The following is an 8,804-nucleotide window of genomic DNA, read 5'->3' on the forward strand; positions in this document are numbered from 1 at the left end:
TTTCACTATATGTTAATTATTAAAACCACTGTAAACACTTTCTCAAAGTAGGTATTGATTTTAACTCTAGTTCATTGCTGTATAGCAGGGATGGGAAACTACAGCTCATGGTCCAAATCTGGCTGCTGCCAGTTTTCGTAAAGTTTTATTGGAACATATTCATGTTCCTTCTATGTGTTATCCATTGCTGCTTTCACCTTATAATGGCAGAATTGAGTAATTGCAACAGAAACTGGCCCACGAAACCTAAAATCGTTTCTACCTGGCTCTTTCTAAGTCCGCTGTTGCGTGCTGTAGTACAGCGCCCCCGCCCCGCTCCCGGCTTCTATCCCATCATGCCTGATTTGCTGCTTCTCCTTTTGTCTTGTGTTCCTGATTTTTTCTTTTACAAGTGAATAACTATTACCTCATTCAGGATAGCATTTTTATTTTTATTTATTTTAAATATTTTATTAATTTATTTGACAGCACGAGAGAGAGAGAGAGCGCACACAAGCAGAGAGAGTGGGAGAAGGAGAAGCAGGCTCCCCCCTGAGCAGGGAGCCCAATGTGCGGGCTCGATGCAGGGCTCGATCCAGGACCATGGGATCAGGACCCAAGCCACAGGCAGAGGCTTAACTGACTGAGCCACCCAGGCGCCCCCAGGTTAGCATTTTTAAAGGAACAAAACAAAACGCAACTGCCCCCTTATTTGTGCAGTACTGTTATTTGTCAGTGATTCTCTGGCGAAAATAAGTTACCCTGACCACAGTTTTACTAATACAAGGTAAACCTTTTCAAGTTTATATGATCAAGTATTTTTTCAGCTCAGAAAATCTTTTATTATAACTTTATTTTTATTTTATTTGTTTTGTCTTTTCTTCTTTAAGAATTCATATTGCTTCAGGGTTGGTGATCCAGACCAACCTCTTAGTCATTTTCATCTCTTTATCCTCCCCAAGCCGCACTGGATGACAACACATTGAGAGCAAAATCACCTCTTTTATTCTCTGCTGTGATATTTCTGTTCTTTTACCTGCATCCAAATGTGTTTCACTGGATTTTTTAATCTTTTTTTTTTTTTTCATCTTAGCCAGTTTTCTTTTCTTTTCAGCCTGCATCTGTTGGTATCTGCTCTTGCTATTCTCTGCTGCGGTTTCCTAAGAGGCCATTTCTTTTTGCCTCCTAGTAAAATCGCCAAGCAGATACTTCTGAAGCTTTTCCTGTTTCCTAGAGAAGGGTATTTTCTAAGATAAGATTTTATTCTGTTTTCAGAGTAACATACATATGGGGCCCATGCAGATTTGTTGTTGATACTTTTTTTTCCTATTTACCAATCTTTAAATGAGGAGGGACCTGATGTTTGTCAACACACAGGATGGGCAGATTGCTCCCCACCAACACCTTCTCTGTGGGTGTGGCAGGAATATTCTTCTTAGACCTAAAGCTCAGTGGTAACTTGATAGCCATTGCATGGCTGTACCACAGCTTATTTTTCTATCCCTGTGTCCATGGAGGTCTGGGATTCTAGGTTAGGGGCGTCATGGAAAGTCCTGCTGTGCACATTCTCGTCATGCCTGTTGGTACACATACTTCTGGATTTCTACTGAGTATGTATCTAGGAGATGAAAAGCCAGGCCATGGGGTATGCATGCTTTCAGACTTAGCAGATAAGGTCAATGTACTATGAATATCAAGCCAAAACTACAAAAAGAAATATTCAGTAACATTTCCTTTTGCTTGATTCAGCAAGCGAGAATATCCTCCTAGTTAACGAACTGTTGAAATGAGAAATGAGAAAATTTTCTCTTGAAGTACAGCATCTGGGAAACCGAAAAGAATAAACTCCTTCATTTGGTTATTATTACTGAAAATCATTTTAGGTTATTGGAAGTTTATGGAGAAGGGAGATCTTTCCTCATGAATTATACATTGCCAACTCCGTAAGAGGTGCACATTTTGGGAGGAGCATAGACGATGGAATTCCATGTGATGATTTATACAGCTTCTTTTTAAAAAGATAATCTGTAAAAAAAAAAAAAACACAAAAAAACAACAAAAGTTTGATTATGTCATCTTTTAAGTAACAATCATTAGACCAGTACATCCAAAAAATTACTGTGATGCGATTACACAGAGCCTTGGTTCAGAAGCCAGACATCACCAGACATATCCCCGCTCTGCCACTTATGAGCCCCATGATCCAAATGTTTCTTAACTCACAGGGTCTCAGTTTCCAAATCACAGGACTTACAAACCTTACATTAACTGGATTATAACTGAAAACTTAATATGTATACACTGTAAAAAAAATTCAAACTACAAAAGGACATAAACATGAGGAAAATATATCTATTCCCCCCCCCCCAGTCCCCAGGCCTACCGACGAATACTTAACCAAGTTCTTATTGATCTTTCCAGAAATATTTTGTGTATATTGTAGGCCTCAGGAATGTATATATGTTTGTATATATCCATATATATTTCTAGCCTTTAATTAAGGAACAGGACACATATGAGAAAATAAGAGAAAACCAATGTGCAGCTTAGTGAATTCATGTTAAATATTCGTCTGTGTAAATACCATCCAGGTCAAGAAGTCCTATAAGCTCCCACTTACTCCTTCCCAATCACAACACTCTATCTTCTAGAAGTTATCACTATTCTGATTTTTGTTTGGTTTTTACAGTATTCACTTCCTTGATTCTTTGTATCTTTACCTCCTAAGTATGCAATCCCAAATGCCAGAGTTCGGGCTGATTTTAGACTTTGTATAAAGAGATCCATACTGTAGATTTCTTTTCTGGATTTGGCATCTTTTGATACTTGCTCTATTTGTGAGATTCATCCCTGCTGTACTTAGCTCTGCTTCGTTCATTTTAACTGCTATGTAGTAGGAACTGACAAACTTTTTCTGCAAAGCGCCTGATAGTAAATATTTTAGGCTTTGTGGTCCCATAAACAAAATTGAGGATATTATGTAGGTCCTCAACAAGAGAAAACAAATTTTCACAAAATGTCTGATAAAATTCAAAGGCAATATAGAGGTAATAATAATTGACTACAGGTTTGTTTTTAATACAGGTCTACTAATGAGAAAAGTGGAAGTCTTATTTAGGGGATGACATTTTGCTTAATTGAGGTTCAGATCATCAACATTGATTACATATCACCAATAGCAGATAAACATTTGCAATGAGACCCCCAGCATCCTCCCCCCCATTTCAGCTTTGAAAATGTCCGTCACACAGATAGGTACTGCCAACACTGATATCAATCTGTGAGCATATGCTTTTAATTGTGCATATTGATTGCTTGTGAGGCATTTACAGAACTCCATTACATTCTTCTCTTGATATTTCCCTCTTAACATGTCATTACAATGCATATTCATTGCTTCCACTTGAAGGTTAAGTGGACATTCCTCCATCGCACAGTTCGTTAGCAAAATTTCCTTTGCGCTTGTTTCAGAGTCCAAAAAAATGCTCCTGGAGGTGTAAACTCAGAAAACATATTCACTGCAAATATGTGTGGGAATTAAAATCTTGCTTCTTGTTTTAACTTGTGACAGCACAGGAAGTATAGAAAGCAGCTTGCCATTACTTGTGATTCAATGTTAGCTGCCATTGAAATGACTTTACCATAGTGTAAGTTCTGCCCTATAAGCTCTGTTTCGCCTTGTGATTTTAGGTTGGATTCATCAAAAAATATTATCAAGTCTACAGCAAAAGCTAATTTCCAAAGCCATTCAGTATTTCATAATAGTGGATAAGGGTAGTAATTAGAAAAAAATCTCAATCTTAATCTGAGCTCAAAAACTCACACTGAAAGGTTCCAGTGCTAAGCCATCAAGTATCAGTGAGGTAGGCAAGTCAGGACATACAGCTATTTCTGACCAAAAAAAAAATAATAATAATAATAAATGATGGAACAATAAATTAACAATGGTTAAATCCATGAGACTGAGTGAAGATCACTATTGAAACAGCTGGTTATATAACACACCATAGATTCAAACATGTGTTCACCAGTAAAAGGTTTATCCACTAAAAATCTGACATTCTGTGGGGAAATTTGGCCATGCATTCGGGCTCCTCTCGCTTGTAATCCATCACGTCAGCCCTTACTGATTTTAAAAGCCTTGCTGGTTTCTGTTTCCCCTAGTAAATAAAGACCCTCTGCCCTTGGCAAGCCTGAGCCCCAGCTTGTACCCAAACTGGACCAGTGCCCCAAGGCAAGAAAATGGCCAGTGATCTCAGATCACTTAGGAAGGACTTTCCTCTCTGCTGTTACAGTTCATCTAGTCCCTTTGATTTCCATAGCTCTCCAATGTCTTTAAAAATATGATGTTTACAACATATCCATTATTTTCTCCAAATGTTGCAGCTACCTACTACAACCCACCTAAAATCAGAAGACATGTCTATTTTCTGTTTCATTAAATTCTTTTTTCCCCAACTTATGCATGTTTTTCTTCAAATTTTTGTTTTTTCTTTCCTTTTGCTTTTTTGCATCTAATTGTTCTTTTTATAATTTCTTGAAAAGGACGCTTAATCTTACTTTCATCTTTTCAAATAAATGCCTTTAAGACTACAAATTTCTAAGCACCACATTAATAGCGTTCCACAAATTTGATACATAGAATTTTTGTCATTTTTCAGTTCCAAGTATTTTCTAGTTCTATTATGACACTTTCTTTGATGAACAGATTATTTATATCTGTATTTCTTAATTTTCAAACGTATTAGAATTATCTTGTCATTGATTTCTAGTTTCATTGCATTTTTATTAAAGAACACACTTTGCAGGATTTCAGCTATTCGAAATGGTTGACACTCGCTTTATGACCATATATATTCAGTTTTTGTGCATGTTTGCTGTGCGTATTCTTAAATAATATGCATTCTGTGGTTGGTAGGTATAAAATTGTATAAATGTGCATTAAGTCAAATTTCTTAATTATTTCAAGCCTTCCGTTTCTTATTTTCCCTCTGATTGCTCCATCAGTTCCCGACAGAGATTAAACTGTCTAGCACCGTTTGGATTTGTTTCCCTGTGCGGGCCTACTAAGTTTGCTGTACAAAGTCTGAGGCCATGTTACTAGATACATTCCTCTTTGCGACTCATACCTTCCCAGTGAATTAAAATCGTTATGAAGCATCCCTCATTTTGTGTGGTAGGGCTTTCTGCCTTAAAGTTGTCTTTGTCTAATATTAATATCGTTATGTCTGCTTTCCTGTGGATGATGTTTTCACGGTATCTTTTTTTTATCCTTTAACCTGTAAGCATTCTGTATATTTAGATTTTGTATATGCCTCTTACAAACGGCATTTATTTTTATTCAGTCTGGCAAATTCTGACTTTGAGCGATTAGCTGTTTACATTTAACATAAATTAATGATGAATCAATGATAAACACCTACAGTTTTATTCAGTGCCTTCTATTGGTTCTGTTTCCTTTTTCTCTCCCTTCTATCTTCCTCTTATACCGAGTGGGGCTTTGCTCCACTTTCTCCTGTTAGTTCAGATGTCCTGTGTCTGTCTCCTGTGCTTTAGGGGCTACCTCAGAGGTTGGACTGTCGCCTTGAGTCATCAAAGACAATGCTAAATAATACTTTACTCCCCTCCTAGATAATGCAGATGCCTCAAAACAATTTAGCCCACACACGGATTTTGGACTCCCACACTACGTATGCTGTGTAACTGTAATGCCACTGGTGTTGCTTTTTCTTATTGTTTAATGCAGTCAATAAATATCCACATGTTCTTTATTTATCTCTGACTTTCCAACTGGGATAATCTTCCTTCTATTTGAAAAACCCCCTTTAGTAATTTCTTGTAGTGAAGATCTCCTAGTGACAAATTTTGTTTCATTTATCTGAAAATGTCTTTCACTGTCATTCTCAAAGGATATATTTGCATGGTATAGAATCCCATGTTATTACACTATTTCAGCATTTTGAAGCTATCATTCTGTTATTTTCTGCCTTTGTTTCTGATGAGGAGTCAACTTCAGGTTAATTATTGCTCTTCTGAAAGTAATTCACAGCCTTTTCCTCTGAAAACTTTTAAGATTTTTTTTCTTTTGTTTTCAGCAGTCATATTAAAATGTATGTAGGTATAGTTTTTTTAATATTTTTCTTCTTGGGGTTAAGAAGGGTTGTTAAATATTGAGTCTTTCACTGGTTTGTAAAAATTCACATTTCATAGGATTTCCCAACATATTTCTTCTCTTAGTAGTCAAATTTCTTGAATCAGTGGTCCAGTCCTACTATCCTTCTGTCTCTTCCTAACGAGTAAGTTATCCTACATCTACCGTTGCACCTCCTCTGTGGTTTCCACCTTTTTGTTCCTTTATTCTTTCTAGGTAAATCCTTCTGACCTATCTTCTAATTTATTAGTTTTCTCTGTAGCTGTATTTATCCTGCTCTTAAATCCATTCATTGAGTTTCTCATGTTGATTACTGTATTTTTAGATTCTAGAATTTCTATTTTCCTCAAATCTGCTATATCATTTGTATCATTTCCAGTTCTCCTGAAAATTTCGATGTTGACTTTTATCTCTTTAAACTAAGTGTCTTAGCTCAGGCTGCTTTAACAAAATACCTTAACTGGGTAGCTTAAACAACAGAAATTCATTTTTTCACAGTTCTGGAGGCTAGGAATCTGAGATCAAGATGTCAGCATGGCCGGTTTCTGAGGTGAACTCTCTTCCTGGTTTGTAGATGGCTGCCTTCTTGCCATGTCCTCACATGGTAGGGAAAAAGAGAGAACAAGCTCTCTGGTGTCTCTTCTTGTAAGGGCACCATTTCCATCATGGGGGACCCGCCCTCATGATCTCATCTAAGCCAATTATCTCCCACAGCCCTCATCTCCAAATACCATCATATTGGAGGTCAGGGCTTTAACATCTGAATTTTGGAGGGACACAAGTCTGTAGTACTTCATCCCAGACCCCCCTCCAAATTCATGTCCTTCTCACATGCAAAATACACTCATTCCATCCCAATAGCCCCAAAGTCTTAACTCATTAGAGCATCAACTAAGTCTCATTTAAATATCCTCTAAATCAGGTATGGGTGAGAGTCAGGGTATGATTCATCCTGAGGCAAATTCCTCTCCAGCTGTGAACCAGATGAGTTATGTACTTTTTTTTTTTTTAAGATTTATTTATTTATTTCGGAGACAGAGAGAGAGAATCCCAAGCAGATGCCATGCTGAACACAGAGCCTGACATGGGGCTTATTCTCATGACCCTGAGATCATGACCTGAGCTGAAATCAAGAGTTGGACATTTAACCAACTGAGCCACCCAGGCGCCCCTAGTCCCAGCTAGGAGCTGGAATCCCAACCCAAATGGAGGAGGCTTACCAGGGCCTCCAGCATGATCCTAGTTTTTGTCCCCCTAGTTTTACAAAGCTGGTGAAAGTATCACTCAGCTTTTTAGCCCCATTATCTAGAATGTGCATATTCCCTCGAGGTGGGGGGCGGGGAAGTGGCTGCAAATGCCAGAATCAACTCCCTGAATTTGTCTTCTCTTAGATGTTTGCCCAGGATTCCTCACTATTAGCTCTCCATTGTCTTCAAGCTGATTAAGAATATTTTAAAATCAATGGTCCATGCCCACATCCCTAAGCATTATTAAATAATCTCACATCTGTCCTTCCCTCCTTCCCACAGAGAAGGAAGAGAGAGTACATACGATGGGGGCAACTAAGCATCATGTTCCAAACATTAATAAAGCAGTAAAGAGATGCTTTATACTCAGAAGTAAATGCAGACATACTCAATTTGAACTATGTAAATTATTAATCTTATTAAATTTTCATGTAAGAAAAATGACTATCCAAGTATTGAAGGTGATTTTTTTATCACAATAATAAGATAGGCAAAATGCTATGGTCCTTGAATTTATATGATACAGATGTATGGATAATGTTACATGTAAACACATGGTTTATATCTTTGGGGGATTTCAGAGGTTATTTCATTATTAATTAAAAACAAAAAATTTTCTGCTGTGCTATTTTATAGCCATAGCTTGGTATTTAAGAGTTTATCAGTTTTCTCTCTGTTTTCTTTCTTAACTGCCCCCTCATTTCAATATTCCTTCCGTGATCCTCTTTGATTGAAACTTAAGGTCCACTAGATTCCCTTGCAGAGGGTCTATTGGTCACATAAGCCCAGGCAAACCTCTAGTGAAGGGAAATTATTGTATAAACTTACACAGTTAGTGGCAGAGCTGGTTAACACTCAAATCTTCTGAACGCCAGGCTCAAATCTCCCCGTAAGCCTTGTGCCTTCCCTATCCCGATCGCATACTCTCAGGCCAGAATAGCAGATGGTGTGCTTGAGCAAAGGAGGTTGAGAGAGACGGTGTAGGCAAAGGGTTCACTCCCTTTCTTCTGAGAATTCTCATAAGAATTGTACTTTCAGTTCACTCCCTAGCTCTGTTTTCTAGCTCTGTTCTCCTAGTAATTCAGTAAGGTAGTTTGTATCAACTATGTTACTAGGCAACACTACCTGACCTCCAGGTGGTAACTAGCATTTGATTGGAAGGAATTATAAATGAACTAGTAATACCTAATGGGAAACCAGAGGTTTGAGTTTTCCTGAGTGTGCTGACTTTTGCAACCAAGTGCATCCATTAGGGGGCCCTGGACAACATGCCTATGGAATCATTACAAGACATCCTGGCCCCTGAGGTACGGAAACCAGGGCAGGTCTGCGCCTACCCAATGTAAATCTCTTCCTTGCACCTGAGCTCTGTAACCAGGGGGACTAAATAGCTATGTGTTCATCTGTGTGGACACGGCAAGAGCTTC

The 8,804-nt window shown here is 38.0% G+C and overlaps 1 protein-coding gene across 1 annotated transcript in view; it reads right to left on the minus strand.

Annotated features, from left to right (window-relative positions):
- Positions 1-305: 305 nt before the first annotated feature.
- CFAP91 (cilia and flagella associated protein 91) overlaps positions 306-8,804 on the minus strand; it is an 85,635-nt gene continuing 77,136 nt past the window's right edge. Inside the window, exon 18 of the mRNA XM_045785102.2 lies at positions 306-2,004. The gene's annotated coding sequence lies outside the window, so the exon portion shown is untranslated. The remainder of the gene's footprint in view (positions 2,005-8,804) is intronic.

The sequence above is a fragment of the Ursus americanus genome, chromosome 4 (genome assembly GCF_024610735.1).
Source record: "Ursus americanus isolate L20-20 chromosome 4, mUrsAme1.1.p, whole genome shotgun sequence".
Lineage (NCBI taxonomy): Eukaryota > Metazoa > Chordata > Mammalia > Carnivora > Ursidae > Ursus > Ursus americanus.